General features: G+C 33.2%; 1 pseudogene; it reads left to right on the top strand.

Moving 5' to 3' along the window:
- The window catches only part of LOC143386551 (teneurin-4-like), a 183,576-nt pseudogene that overhangs the window by 135,853 nt on the left and 31,406 nt on the right, over nucleotides 1-16,317 (top strand).

Here is a 16,317-nt window from a genome sequence, read left to right as displayed (position 1 = left end):
ACATGTTGACAACCCTTTCCATCCATTTTACAATTATTGTCTTTGTTTCTCTTTTTAACATTTTTATTTGGGGTTTGAAATATACCATTTCCTGGGCCTTAAAATTTCTACTCAGAAATCTAATATTTTTCTCATGTGTTTATAATTGCTTTGGCCCTTATTATAGATTTCAGTGTACCTTTGGTAATTTTATAGGCTTTGATTTGGAGAAGTTCTTTTCAGGCCATGTCCATTTGGTATTCTAAAATCTTATACCTGGCTGTCCATAACTTTCACAAGATATAAGAATTAGTTTCTTTTATTCACTGAGAAAGCTTTCATTGCCTGTAGCCTGTACCTCTTCTCCATTATGTGTACCAGTGATTCATAAAATAGTCTATGAATTGTGTCTAGTGGTTTTGAAATTTGTTTAATATTATTTTGATTGTTGTTGATATTGTCTGAATGTGATATTTCATCATCAACTTCAAGCTCTGGTATTTTTTTCTTTCACTTGATCTAGTCTATGGGTCTAACTTTATCTGGATATATTTCTTTGAAGTATTGAGCTCTTTATTTCCAAGATTTCTAATTGATTCTTTTTCAGAATCTGTATTGAATTGTTCTTTCATACCCTGCATTGTTTTCCTTAATCTACTCAGTTTTTCTTTGCTTCATCTTTGAATTAATTCACTATTTTAGCATTTTTTTGAATTTTATTCTGGCATTTTTGTATATTGCATTATGTTTGGAAATAGTTTCTAGGGTTATTAACTATGAAACAGTCATGCTACCTTGCTTTTTATCTTTCTTATATTTCTATATTGAAATTTGTACGTCTTCAGGGATATATATCTTTTCCACATTTATTTGAGTGTCTGCTTAGGAAACTGTTTTCCCTGGATGATGTGTCTTATGTTATTGGTTAAATGTGTGATGTTGAATTATTTTCCTAATGGTGTCTCTATTGTAGTTTTCTGTGTCTTCTCTGTGACTCCTGAGTGGTGACAGCTTGCACTGTTAAGTAACAACTTTCTTTGTCAGTGTTGTGAGAGTGGAGTCATGTTAGTGAAATAGTGATATAGGCAGTAGAGTATCTGAAATGCATTTTCTGTGGTGGTTCCTCCATACTTGTCAATAATATAGTGTCTGCAAATATATGGGAGATACCTAGGCTGAGAACCTGCATAAATGAAGATCTCAAACTCGCATAATTCTGTAAGAGTTTCTTCATTTATTTCTAGTCTTGCTTTAGTGTGTCCAGACCACTGAATTTTAGTCATCTCTTTCCATTACTAAATGTGTGTGTTAGGTTAAAACTTTTTATCTCTGTTCTTATTGTTAATTTTATTTCAGCACCAGGTTTTATTTTATTTTTTCAGATATGTATGACAGTACAGTGTATTTTTTACATACATGGGCTACATCTGATTCTATTTAGGATCAGAGAGAACTTTTGGCCTTTGGTTTTTTTGGTATTGGCTTATTTCACTAAGTATAATATTCTCAAGTTCCATCCATTTACCAGCAAATGCCATAAATTTCATTCTTCTTTATGGATAAGAAATACTCCATTGTGTATATGTAGCACATTTTCTTTAACCTTTCATTTGCTGAAGCTCACCTAGGTTGTTTCCTTAGTTAACTATTGTGAATTGGGCTGCTGTAGACATTGATGTGGCTGTAGTATATTGATTTAAAGTCATTTGGATATATATAGGTATGTATGTATATGTGTGTGTGTGTGTGTGTGTGTGTGTGTGTGTATGTGTATGTGTGTATGTGTATGTGTGTGTGTGTGTGTGTATATATATATATATATATATATATATATATATATATATATATGCCCAACTCTCCATCATTTCAACTTAGGAACTCATTTCCTCAACAAGACTTCTGAATTGCAACAAATAAAATCAAGATTCAACTGGGGTGATAACTAGTTGAATGGTGTTTCCATTCCAAATTTTCAGAGGAATCTCCATACTGTTTTCCAGAGTCCTTGCACCAATTTGCAGTCTCACTAACAAAGTATGAGTGTAACTTTTTTTCTCACATTCTCTCCAGCATTTATTGTTACTTGTATTCTTGATAGTTGCTATTTTGACTGGAGCAAGAATGGAATATCAATGAGGTTTTAATTTGCATTTTCTAATTTCTAGAGAAATTGAGCATTTTTGTGTTTTTTTTCCTACTTTTTATTGATTTTATGATTTTTTAAGTGCATGACAATAGTGGAATGTACTATAATCCTTATTACACATATAAAGCACAATTTTATCTCTGACTATAAAGTATGTTTATGTCAATTTATGCCATTTTACATGTACTTTTTTTGCACTACAATTTCTTTTTAATTTTTATTTTTTTTAAGTTACATATGACAGTACAATGACCTTGACATATCATACATTTGAACCACATGAGATACAATATCTCATTTTTGTGAGTATACAGATTGTAGATTCACATTGATCATGCATTCACATATATACACCAATAATAATAATGTCTATTTCATTCTACTATCCTTCCTATCTTTCCAACGTCTCCTCTCCCCTCCCATCACTTCTCTCTTCTTAATCTAAGGTAGCACTATTCTTTTTTTTTTCTCACATCTTCATACATGTATTTTGTATAACAATGAGAGGCTCTCATTCCACCATCCCTGCAATTCCCTTTCTCCCTCCTTTTCCCTCCCACCCCTCTTCCCTTTGTATAGGTAATCTTCTTCCCATGCTCTTCCTCTCTTCCCCATTTTGAGTCACCCCCCTTATATCAGAGAAGACATTTGGTATTTGTTTTTTGGGGACTGGCTAAATTCACTTAGCATAATCTGCTCTAATGCCATTCTTTTCCCTGCAAATGCCGTGATCTTATTATTTTTTAGTGCTGAGTAATATTCCATTATGTATATATGCTACATATTTTTATCCATTCATCCATTGAAGAGCATCTAGGTTGGCTCTACAGTCTAGTTATTGTGAATTGTGCTACTATAAACATTGATGTGGCTGACTCCCTGTAGTATGCTGTTTTTAGGTCTTTTAAGTATAGTCCTAGAAGAAGAATAGCTGGTTCAAATGGTAATTACATTCCCAGTTTTCCAAGGAATCTCTATACTACTTTCCAAATTGGCTGCACCAATTTATAATCCCACCAGCAGTGCAATTCTGATCAAAATCCCAATGACATTTCTCACAGAAATAGAAAAAGCAATTATGAAATTCATCTGGAAATATAAGAGACCCAGAATAGCAAAAGCTCTTCTAAGCAGGAAGAGTGAAACAGATGGTATCACTATACCAGATCTTAAACTATAATACTGAGCAATAGTAACAAAAACAGCATGGTACTGGCACCAAAACAGGCTGGTGGACCAATGGTACAGGATAGAGGACACAGAGACTAACCCACAAAACTACAACTACCTTATATTAGACAAAGGTGCTAAAAGCATGCACTGGAGAAAAGAGAGCATCCTCAACAAATGGTGTTGGTAAAACTGGAAATCCATATGCAACAAAATGAAATTGAATCCCTATCTCTCACCATGCACAAAAGTTAACTCAAAATGGATCAAGGGTCTAGGAATTAAACCAGGGATTCTGCATCTAATGGAAGAAAATGTAGGCTCTAATCTTCCTCATGTGGGGCTAGGCCCCAACTTCCTTAATAAGATGCCTATAGCACAAGAGTTAAAACCAAGAATTAACAAATGGGATGAATTCAAATTAAAATGTTTTTTTCTCAGCAAGAGAAATAATATGTGAGGTGAATAGGGAGCCTACATCCTGGGAACAAATTTTTACCCCTCACACATCAGATAGAGCTCTAATCTCTAGGGTATACAAAGAACTCAAAAAGCTAAACACACACACACACACACACACACACACACACACACACACACACACACACACACAAATAAGCCAATCAACAAATGGGCCTAGGACCTGAACAGACACTTCTCAGAAGAGGATATACAATCAGTCAACAAATATATGAAAAAATGCTCACCATCTCTAGCAATCAGAGAAATGCAAATTAAAACTACCCTAAGATACTATCACACTCCAGTAAGAATGGCAGCCATGATGAAGACAAACAACAAGTGCTGGTGAGGATGCGGGAAAAGGGTACCCTCATACACTGCTGGTTGGATATTGAGCATTTAAAAAATATATTTGCTCACCAATTGTATTCTTGTTCTGTGAACTACCGGTTTCAGTTCCTTTGCACATTTATTGACATCTTATGACCACTATAAGAGAATATTAACTATATTGGGTTGTGTGTGTGTTAAGTTTTTTGATTTTTTTTTCATGGGGGCAAGTAGTGGGGATTCAACTCAGGGGCAGTCAACCATTGAGCCACATCCCCAGCCCTGTGTTTTATTTTTATTTTTATTTTATTTTTATTATTTTTGTTGTAGATGGACACAGTTTACTTATTTACTTGTTTATTATTTATTTATTTATTTTGACGTATTGCTGAAGGTTAAACCCATGGTCTTACACCTGCAAGGCTAGTTCTCTAACACTGAGCCCCATACCCAGCTCTGTTTTGCATTTTATTTAGACATAGAGTTGCTCAGTGCCTCACCATTGTTGAAGCTGGATTTGAACATTTGATCCTCAACCTCCTGTGCTGGTTTGTTTTGAATTCTTTATATATCCAGAAGACTAATGTTCTGAGGTGCAGGTGGTAAAGATTTTCTCTCATTTTGTAGGTTTGAGTTTTGTGTAGGGATAGGGATAGGGGTTCAATTTGATTCTGCCACATTCTGCCACATGCCATTTTTGTAGCACTATAGTATAATTTCAGATCGGATCTTGTGATATCTGCTGTCTCCTTCACTTTTTTTTCACTAAGGATTGTTCTGAATATTCTGTGCCTCTTGTTTTTCCAAGTGAATTTTATGACTGCTTTTTCTATTTCTTTGTGAAATATCATTGACATTTTAATAGGAGTTGCATTAAAATTATAGCATTTTTGTAGTATGTCAATTTTGGTAACATTAATTCTGCCAATCCATGAACATTTGAAATATTCCATCTTCTACGGTCTTCCTCAATTTCTTTCTTTAGTGTTTGGTAATTTGCATAATAGAGGTCTTTCACTTGTTAGATTGTTTCCTGATTATTTTATTTTTTAAATTTTTTTGAATCCATTGTGATTCATCAGCTGATGCATAATTTGGTTACAGGATCATAATTGATTTATGAGTGTTAATTCTATATCCTTGTACTATGCTGAGTGTGGTTATGAGTTTTAAAAATTTTGTTTTGTAGTTTTGTGTCTTGTACATATAAAATATTGTTGTCAGCAAATAGGGATATTTTGAGCTCTTCTTTTCATATTCATATCCCTTTAATCTCTTTTTCCAAACTGCCCTGGTTAGAATTTCAATATTCATATGTTGACTAGAAGTGGGGAAAGAGGGCCCCCTTGTCTTTTTCTAGTTTTTAGAAAGAACGTTTCATTTTTTCCATTTGGAATCATGTTAGTCTTGGGTTTTTTGGTGTAGAGCTTTTAAAATGTTCAGTGACAGGCTGGGGACGTGGCTCAAGCGGTAGCGCGCTCGCCTGGCATGCGTGCGGCCCTGGTTCGATCCTCAGCACCACATACAGACAAAAATGTTGTGTCCGCCAAATACTGAAAAAATAAAATATTAAAATTCTTTCTCTCTCCCTCTTTCTTGCTATCTCTCACTCTTTCTTTAAAAATAAAATAAAATGAAATAAGATGTTCAGTGACCTTTGTATTATCCCCAGTTTTTTTTTTACCATTTTGAACATGAATGAATGCTGTATTCTGTCAAATGCTCTTTCTTCAACTATTGAGATAATTATGTTTTTTAAGTATATTAATGAATTCTGTTTTGATTTCCATAGGTTGAACCAACCTTGTGTCCCTGAGATGAACCCCACTTGATCATGGTGCACTATGTTTTTGAATGTATTTTTTTTCAGTATTTCATTAAGAGTTGATGCATGTATGTTCATCGGGCATATTTGTCCAATTTATTTCTTTGATGTATCTCTGTCTGGTTTTGGTATCAGGGTTATTCTTCCTTCATAGACTGAGTTTGGAAGTGTTTCATCCTTTTCTATTTCATGGAATAATTTGAGGAGTATTGGTGTTAGTTTTTCTTTAAGGGTTTGGTAGGAATTGCCAGAGAATTTATCTAGTTGTGGACTTTTCTTTATTGGTAGGTCAAAATATTGACCTATGAAAAATAAGTTGCTTCAATAATGCTAGAAATCTCTGGGTTCAGTGGTATAAACCTATAATCCCAGCAGCTTTGGAGGCTGAGACAGGAGAATTGTGAGTTCAAAGCTAGCCTCAGCAATGGCTAGGTGCTAAGCAACACAGTGAGACCCTTTCTCTCAATAAAATACAAAGCAGGGATGGGATGTGGCTCAGTTGTTGAATATCCCCAAGGTCAATCCCCAGTTCCAAAAAAAACTACAAATGAGAAAAAGAATTATGAATATGTATAAATGTTCATGAATCATTCAGGTAACAATTAAATAGGAAAGGGAAAATATATTTGAAAAAAATAGATCTCAGTGCTTTTGTGGTGCCAGTGATTGAACCCATAACATCATGAAATTGAGGCACATTCTCTGTGAGTGGGCTACATTTAAAGCTGTTGTCTTCCACTTTTACTACTTTTTTACATCAGTATAGGACATGAGGGCATATAGATTGCATGCTGAAGAAGTGTGGAGTCTATAAACATCTTCCACTTATGAGTAGGATTGAGAAAATTGACATCATATTGTATAACACAGTACTAAATGGACCATCCTGGTCTCCTGGGATCAGATAAACTCTTCTTTATGGAATTTAAAAGTCTCAATATATAATAGTTTGGGCTGGGGTTGTGGTTCAGTAGTATAGTGCTCACTTAGCGCATGATAACACTGGATTTGTTCCTTAGCACCACATAAAAATAAATAAAATAAAGAAATTGTGTCCAACTACAACTAAAAAATACTTTTTAACAAAGTCATAGTTTATAAAAATGTCATCAAAAGATCTTTTACATCTACCTTGGCATGTGAAATAAGACTAGAATGTGAATAGAATGCATGAATTGAAATACTCCTCTTATTTTGAATGGTGAATATAAACTCAGTCTATATAATTTTAACAGTACAAGTCTTTTGTACTCCTCCTCCTCCACATCATCATCATCATCACCATCATTGTCAGCAGCATCATCATTATTTATTTCACTGTTGGGATTGAAGCCAGAGCTCCTTCATTCTATGCAATACATTACCACTTAGCTCTTTCCTCTGCCCTACCAGGAGATTCTCTCAGAGTAAATGCCTTGTTTGTTGTTGTTGTATTGTTTTGTTTTGCTTTATAGTTCTAATGAAGTGGGAAAGAATTTCTTCTATATGGAGAGACAATGTTTGGCTCATTCTGAAAGCATGAGTGAGTTCATAGCCTATTTAAATATTTTATCATATCAGCTATTTCTACATAACAACTTGCTGCTACCTCCCTAGTGCTTCTTTCTATATTTCCCTATCACCATGTGGCATGGATAAGAGTGTATAAACTCTGAAGGTTGTCATCTTTCAACACTTTTGTCCCTAGGGGAAGTAAAGTTTTGGTTGTACCACACATAAGATAGAAAAAGTAGCTGGAAGTAAGAGATGAGCATATTTGCCGTCTCCTACACTGGAATGTCTTTGTAAGCTTTCTGTCTCTGATCTGTTTACTGCTTTTCTCTAATTTCTGTAGATGTGTTTTTTCATACATTTGTTGACCATCTGTATTTCTTCTGTGAAGTGCCTGTTGAATTTCTTTGCTCATTTATTAAATGGGTGGTGGTTGGTGATGGTGTTATTATTAGTTTTAAGCTGTTTTGTTGTTGTTGTTATTATTATTATTATTTCTTTATCTATCCTGGAATTTAATGTGTTTTCTGAGGTGCAGGTGGCAAAGGTATTTTTTCCTATTGTGTTGGCTCTCTTTTCATGTTCTGGGTTTTTCTCTTTGCCGTGAAGTAGCTTTTTAGTTTGATGGAGCACCATTCATTGAAAATTGATTTTACTTTTTGTTCAGGGGCCTGCCCTTTCAGCATCTACTCTTGGGAGCTTGAGGGCATACAGAAATCCCTCCAAAGACAGTTGCAGATAATTGTTTCTGCTATATTATGCAGCAAAACTAGCTTTCATAGTGTCTATGTTCCAATTTACGTATAGCAGTCATGATAGGCCACAGGGGATACAAAACATAATATTATGGGAGTCCTGCCACCAAGAGTCTAGCAACTGCCTTGTACCAACTGGGGAGTAATTTCTTGTCAAAGGAGCAGGTAAATGGTGCTTGCCAGTGTTCTGACAATACTCTGTTCCAAAACATAGTGTTGTATGTTAGGACATCCCTGCTGCACAATGAGAAAGATGAGCATTCCTCCATGTAGATCCAAGGTCAGGCCCACTAACAACTTCTTGTGTTTTAGAGATTTTATTAATAAGTCAATTCCTGAGCTGATATGTTGGAGTTTTGGGCCTACGTATTCTTCTATATGGTGCAGGGATTCTGGTCTAATACCTAAGTAATTGATCCACTTTGAGTTGAGTTTTTGTGCATTTTGGGAGGATTAGTGTTCAATTTAATTCTCCTACATATGGATTTCAAATTTTCTCAGCACCATTTGTAGAAGAGGCTATCTTTGCACCAGTATATGATATTTATGCCTTTGTCTAGTATGAGGTAATTATATTTATGTGTGTTTGTCTCTATCTTCTGTTTCATTGGTGGTCTTACCTGTTTTGTTGCCAATGCCATACTGGTTTTTGTCTTTATAGCTCTGTAGTGTAATTTGAAGTCTGATATTTTGATACCTCCTGCTTCATTTTTCTTGCTAGGTATTGTTTTGGGTATTCTGCCTCTCTTGTTTATCTAAGTAAATTTCATTATTGCTTTTCCTGTTTCTGTGAAGAACATCTCTGGGCTCTGGAAGGGAGTTGCATTGAAATTTTATAGCACTTTTGGTAGTATGGTAATTTTGACAATATTAATTCTGCCTATCCAAGAACATGGGAAGTCTTTCCATACCCTAGGACCTTCCTCAATTTATTTCTTGAGTGTTCTGTAATTTTCATTGTAGAGGTATTTTACCTTTTTTGTTAGATTGTTTCCCAAGTGTTTTTTATGCTATTTTGAATAGGATAATTTTCCTAATTTCTTGTTTAGCTCATCTTTTATTGGAGTATAGAAACAGGTACTTTTGTATCCTGCAATTTGATGAATTCATTTATGTTCTAGAAGCTTTCTAGTGAGTATTTTTTGAGGGGATTTTCTTAATATAGAATCATGTTTTCTTCAAACAGTGCTCGTTTTAGCCCTTCCTTTCCTATTCATATCCTTTTAATTACATTCCTTTGCCAAATTCTCTGGCAAGAGATTAAAGGACCTGATTTGTTCAGCTCTCTATTTATCATTCAGTCATGAATTTGGTCTTCTGTAGTTTTATTCATTTATGATCCAATAGATGGCAGAGTATTATCTCTACATTTTGTATTTGCTAAGACTTGCATTGTGTACTAATAGAAGTAGTGAAAGTGGGCATCCTTGTCACATTGCAGTTTTTAGAAGAAATTCTGTAGTTGTTCTCCATCTATAATTATGTTGTCTTTCAGTGTGTCATGTATAGCTTTTACAATGTTGAGGTATGATTCCTTCATTCCTGTTTTTTCTAGTGTTTAAAGCATGAATGGATGGGGTATTATGTAAAAATAGATGCTGCATCTATTTTGATAATCAAGCGTTCTCATCTCTGTATCTATTTGTGTGATGAATTACATTTATTGATTTCCATTTGTTGAATCAGTGTTGCATTCCTGGCATGAAACTTACTTGGTCATGTGCACTATTTTTTGAAATCTATTTTTGTATAAGATTTAGCAGTATTTTATTGAGGATTTTTGCATCTATGTTCATAAAGGATATTAATCTGAATTTTTCTTTTTTTTCATGAATCTTTGTCTGAACTTAATATCAGTGTGAGATAGGCTTCATTTAATGAATTTGAAGAATTCCCTCTTTTTCAATTTCAAGAAATAATTTGAGAAGGATTGGTATTGTTTCTTCTTTAAAGGTTTGGTAGAAATTGGCTGAGCATCCATCTAGTCCTAGGCTTTTCTTTGTTGATAGGGTCTTGATGACTTTTTTATTCTCATTATTTGAAATTGATATCTTTAAATTTTCTATATACTTCTGGTTAAATTTGGGTAGCTCATGTCTCCTGGAATTTACTGATGTCTTTTAGAATTTCTAGCTTATTGGGGAATAGATTTTGAAAAATAGCTTCTATTTATACTCTGTTTGAGTGGTATCTGTGCTGATCTTTCCATTTTCATCAGAGTTTTTGGTACTTTTCATTTTTCTCTGATAGCTTTGTTAATATTTATCAATTTTGTTCATTTAAAAAATTTTTGATTCATTTCTTTTTCAGTTTTTACATCTTGATTTTATCAATTTCCTTGATTATTATTATTTCCTTTATTTTGCTGATTTTTGTGTTTTTCTTTAGGTCCTTAAGATATAATATTAGATTATTGTACTCAGTAACTTTCTATTCTTTTAATGTATGGCTCAATGCTATAAAAATTTCTCTTAGAACTGCCTTCATAGTGTCCCAAGGGTTTTTATATATTGTATCACTATTCTCATTTACATTTAATTTTTTTATTTAAACTCTGATTTGTTCATCTATCTGTTCATTATTCAATAGTGAATTTAGTCTCCTAGTGTTAGTTTTTTTAAAAATTTTCATCTTGTTGATTTCTAGTTTTATTCCATTATGGTCTGACAGAGTTCAAGGCATTAGCGCTATTTTTGGTATTTGTGAAATGTTTCTTTATGTACTAAAATATGGTCTATTTTGGAAAATGTTCCCTGTGCACCTAAGAAGAAAATGTATTCAGTCATTGATGAGTAAAATATTCTGTGCATTTCTGTTAAGTCTAAATTATTTATTGTAATTTTAGTTCTATATTTAATTTTTGTTGGTATGGTCTTTCTAGTGATGAGAGACACATCTTAAAGTTCCCAATATTATTGTGTTGTGATCTGTTTGATTATTGATATTGAGAAGGAGCTCTTTGATTACTTAGATGCTTCATAGTTTGGAGCATATATGTTTACCACTATTATTTCTTTCTGTTGTATTACTCTATTAAGCAGTATGAAAATGGAATTTTTTATCTGTTCTGATGAACTTTTTCTCAAAGTCCATTATGTCAGATGTGAAAATAGATACACCTTGTTTATAACATCCATGTGAATGATATGTTTTCCCCATCCTTTCACAGTTAGTCTGTGTATATATTTTTCTAAGAGGTGAGTCTCATGGAGACAGGCTATTGTTGGGTTCTTTTTTTTTTTCAATTCAATCTGCCAGTGTATGTCTGTTGATGAGTTGAGTCCATTAACATTCAGTGTTATTATTGAGAGATGATTTATGTTTCCTGTTATTGTGGTTCATTTCTAGTTATCAAGTTGAAATAGATTCTACTTTGATTAACTATTCTGTTAGTTTTAGTTTCTGTATGTTTTTTATTTGTGTATTTTATTTTTTCTTATTAAAATATTTATTGGGTTTTATAATGCCAGCTTTCTAGTTGTGATTTTTTTTAACTTTTGTTATAATAAACAAAATAGACAAATAAACAAAAACTTCCATAATAGGAAGTTTTTATCTCATATTAAAATCTGATATAATTTAGTATTCTATGCAGAATCTGTTTTCTTTCAGAGCTTAGTATATATTATTTCCAGACCTCCTAGCTTTTAGGGTCTTTGAAAAATCAGCTGAGATCTGGATCAGTTTGCCTCTGAATATGACCAATCATTTTTCACTATCAGGTTTTAAAATTCTATTATAAGTAAAATTCTATACTTATTCTGTGTGTTAGGCATTTTCATACTATTGTGGCTAGGAGTGTTGTAATTCTATACATTTGGAGTTGTATATACCTTCTGTGTTTGATTTTTCATTTCATTCTTAAGATTTTGGAAATGTTCAGTTATTTCATTGAAAAGATTTTTCATTTTTTGTTTTGAAATTCAATACCTTCATCTATCACAGTGAATCTTAAATTTGGCCTTTTCTTATTATCCCATATATATATTTTTAAATTCTGTTCATGGTTTGGTAACATCTTTTCTCCATGATGAACTTTATTTTCAAGATTATGCACTACTTCTTTATTACCTGAATATTTGTCCTATAAGTCATCTAGTGTATTGGTGATGCTTTGCATTGCATTTATAATTTGGTTTATTGATTTCTGAATTTTGAAAATTTCTGAATGATTTTTCTTTAGAACTTTTATTTCCTTATTGATATTTTACTTCTTGTGTCTTCTCTGTGATTTTACTTTTTACATTATCTTTTATCTCATAGATCAGTTGTAATATAAACTTTCAAAATTCCTTCTCTGATATTTTCTTCACTGTAGTTTTTGTGGAATCTGATTTTGAGTCATTCTGGTTTTTTTGTGATGCTTTGTTCCCTTTCTTGTTCATATTGTTTGTATGTCTATTCAAGTATCAAAATGGATCTCTAGCAACAAAACTTCTATTCTGTGCAATTCTAGTGATCCTGTAGATATCTTGTGGCTCACAGGTTGGGGGGGGATCCAAATAATTGCAACCAGCTGTGCATAAAAAATATAGAACTAAATTGCATACTTAATTTTTATATTCACACAAAGTTAATTGGCATAATAAACAGAACTGTATCAATTTATATCAGTAACGACAGTAAGTAATCATGACATGTCTTTCATAAAATAAAAGAGTAGGTGTTTTCTATAGCTTCAATTGTATTAATTGTTGCTTTAGCATTAGTGGTGGTGTGTGGAGTTTTATAAACCAAGAGTTCTGGGAGAAATTAAAAATAGAGTTCATTATGAAGAAAAAAGCAATGGTGATAGAAAAGAATTAGCAGTTTCAGGATGTGAGTAGGGCAGAAGCAAATTGATATACGATGTATTGTTTATGAGGAAGAAGGAAAAACAAGTAAAAGAAATAAAGAGTAAAGTGAGAATAACGGAATTTGACTGTTTGTAAGAGAAAAGAAATAGAAACAAAAAGAAATAAAAGGTTTGAAACAGAACACAAACTCAATCCAAAACAGGCTAATTGAAAACTTTAACCCTTAACAACAGAGTAAGGAAAAATAAATATGTTTCAGGATAGTACAAATGAGAAAGCATGAACAAATATGTACAAGTGTTTGAATGTCCTTCATGTATCCATCAGTACACATACTAAAACTAAAAAGTTAAAAAAAAAAAAAACAGGATTGTTACTGAAAGTATGTGCTTGCTGTCTCTTCCAAAGTGTCTTTCCATCTCTCAGTTTCCGTTCTCCATGGTATGGTATGGGGAGCTGTGAAAGGTGCTGTCAGCTCCATGCCCAGGGTATAGGTCATGCTAGGTTCTACAATATGTTCTCAGGGGAGGCAGTGAGTTCCTGTCTTTGCCCCCATGTGTTTCACTTCATGGGTAGTTACTGGGCATAAATAAATCAATGCACACCTAGGACTTTACTCTACTTTTCTCCCCAGGGCTACATTCATGGTACAGGGAAGCCAGGCTTTACCAGTACTGTTTTTTCAGGGTACTGTTCTTTCTTACCTCCTTAGGTCTGCCCTCAAGCACCAAGGTCCATCACTTCTGCTCACTGAGATTTTGAAGCAACTGCCACTGGTCTTGGGCACAGCTATGTCAAGGGAAGAGAGGAGGACAGGCTCTCTTTGGCCTATCTGTCTAATATTACCCCCAGGAGAAATACTGTCCATGCCAGAAATTCTCCTGATTTGCTAGGCTCAGTTTATGTCTTGTGGATGGTGTCTGTCAGATTTATATATCGGACTGAGCCCCAACACATGGATCTAAATTCTCAGTCTGAGTTGGTGCAGATGTTTAAATATGTCTCCAACTTCAACTCTCTGTACATTCCAGGCAGACCGGTAATGACTTTCATGCCACAGTTTAATGAGTAGAATAGCTTGACCTTCTGGTCCCACATTCTGCATTCCAAGACTGTCTGCAGCACTTTTCATTCATATATATATATATATAATTAGTTTTAGGTAGACACAGTATCTTTATTTTATTTTACATGGATTGAAACCAGTGCCTCTTGCATGCTAGGCAAATACTCTACCACTGAGCCACAACCCTAGTCCCTTGTCTACATCACTTTTCAGTCTTTTTTTGTCTTAATGTACTGATTTCCCCCACTCACATCAAGATCCTAAGCTCTAGCTCTGTTTCTCATCTTTTTCTGATATACCCCAAATTCCCCAGTTTTCAAGGTCTCTCTGTTCAATATTGAGTATTGAGTATCAGTGGCATGCTTTTATCTCCCACCTCACAGAGAAGCAGTTTTCTCACTCTCTGAGTCCCATATGGTGGATCTGTGAGGAAATCCACTTCCTGCTAATTCACCATCATGTCTCTCCTTGTTTGACACTTACATATTTATGCTACTTTATTTGACAACAATAATGTTTTTTTTTTTCATTTTTGCAACTTTTATTAAGGATTATGATTATGGGACCAATGATTTACTTTTAAGTATCAAACTTTTATAGTTCCTGTTGTTTCTTCCTTGCATTTGATAAGTACAAAGTAGGAGTCATAGGTGTTGTTAATGCATTCATTACTTACCTGTCAGAAATACAATTAATATTAATTCTAAAAATTTCTCCGAGTCTTTGTCTGGAAGAACATTTTACAACAAAACGTCAGAGTCGTAAAATTTTATATTTTATATTTCTGTTTTTGATTAATTGTATATTTTACTGTTTTATTTAATAGTGAAAGAAAGTCCTAAAGATGACTCATTAAGAAGGTATGAATTTATAGATTTTAAATAAAAAATGTCTATTAACTAAGTGGAGAGTGAAGGTAGAAGGATTTGTTGAGTATTCTAGTGTGGGACAGACACCACATTCAGTTAACACTTGTTTCCTGAAGTTGTTTTATAAGCACTTTGAAAGTATCTGTACTATTGTAATCTGTTAATTACTAATAAAGAGCTGTCATTCATAGAGGTTGACTATTTGTTTCATATTTGTGTAATTAATAAGTTTCAGGCCTGTGTTTAGGCTGTAGTATTACCTAGATGACAACTCCATTGTGTTGTTTCATTGTACAGGTTAATACCAAGTGGGACCTATACAGGAAAAATCAATTTTATAATTTATTTCAATTTCTCTGACAAATGTATTCTAAATAACATATATATTCACATTTTAACTTTCAAATTGCGTATCATCAATTTAGAAAGTCAAAGGCAGTTGTGTGTTAATTCTGATTTATATTTTACCTGATAAGCCAGGTTATAGTCCAAGATTTTGTCCTGATATTGACAGTTCAAACTAGTAATCAGGTTTTTTTTTTAATATATCAAAAGCTTTTGTGGAAAATCTCACAGAGCTATGCCTCATGTTTTCTAATAAACAAGAATATCAGGCAAGTGCTGTAGAGAAATTATTTTACTGGAAGTTAAGAATAACACTTTTTAGACAATGTTGTATTACTTATATTAATCCTTAGAGGACATTCTTATTTCTCTACTTCCTGATTTTCCAGTTAGTTTCTCTTCAATTACTACCCCTAACAATTTTATGAAGACTTTTACTTTTTTTTTCTTTTTTATGACTATAACCTTTTATTTAATTTCTATTTGTATTTTCTGTTTTGTTCTCTTTGTGTTTCTGTTTTGTCAATTGAATATTTTTTTTTTCTTTTGACAGATCAAAAGTTTAGAAATTTCAGAATTTTAAGGAATTTTAGAAACCTTCTAGTCTTTCAGCATGTGTTCTACATGCCAGCCAAATGATAGTTTTGAGGATGATCCTTAAACTTAAATATATTAAAGGGAGTTTTCTGGGTACAAACAATGACAACAATGAGATTTAAACTCCAGTTTCTTAATTCTGAACTCAGTACATTTTCTGCTTATCATTTTTAAGGTGATTTTTTTAAAATAATAGATTGAAGATTGACTATAAGAACCCAACTAAAGAGGACAAGACTAGAAGTTTTAAGTGAACATACTGGTGGAGAATCAAAATTTAACTAGTGAAGGAAAGGGCTATATTAGTATTCACCAAGAGTAACAACACTGTGTTGGGTAGGAATAAGCATTTTTAAAAAGAGACCAAAATCTTAGGGTTTATGATTAGTTTGATGAGCACAAAACAGGAATGAAGGACACAGTATATTAAAAGCTCTCTATAATGGCATATTAACACAAAATTTAGAGGAAGTCTTAATAGCTTGT

This window comes from Callospermophilus lateralis, unplaced genomic scaffold, assembly GCF_048772815.1.
Source record: "Callospermophilus lateralis isolate mCalLat2 unplaced genomic scaffold, mCalLat2.hap1 Scaffold_408, whole genome shotgun sequence".
In the NCBI taxonomy this organism is placed as follows: Eukaryota; Metazoa; Chordata; class Mammalia; order Rodentia; family Sciuridae; genus Callospermophilus; species Callospermophilus lateralis.
Note: the sequence above shows the minus strand (reverse complement) of the source record. Positions and strands in the feature narration are given on the sequence as shown.